Raw genomic sequence first — 254 nt, 5'->3', positions numbered from 1 at the left:
GAAAGGTTCTTCGTGCGTTTGTAAAGCTCGCGGGTCGGGCTTGCGAACAACCCTATTGTCCTGCCCGGGGGTATTATACTCTGGCTGTATGGGGATGTGATACGCAGGTTCTGGATCATGGGAAGTAACTAGCGTGGTCAATGTGGCAGAAGTATGCTGTCTTCAGCATACTTCTGCCACATTGACCTCGGTAAGCAGAGCTCGTACTGATGTTTATAATTGTTGAAATGTGTTACTTCATAATTCTCTACTGG

Source organism: Penaeus monodon, chromosome 24 (assembly GCF_015228065.2).
Source record: "Penaeus monodon isolate SGIC_2016 chromosome 24, NSTDA_Pmon_1, whole genome shotgun sequence".
In the NCBI taxonomy this organism is placed as follows: Eukaryota; Metazoa; Arthropoda; class Malacostraca; order Decapoda; family Penaeidae; genus Penaeus; species Penaeus monodon.
This window is presented reverse-complemented; position numbering follows the sequence as displayed.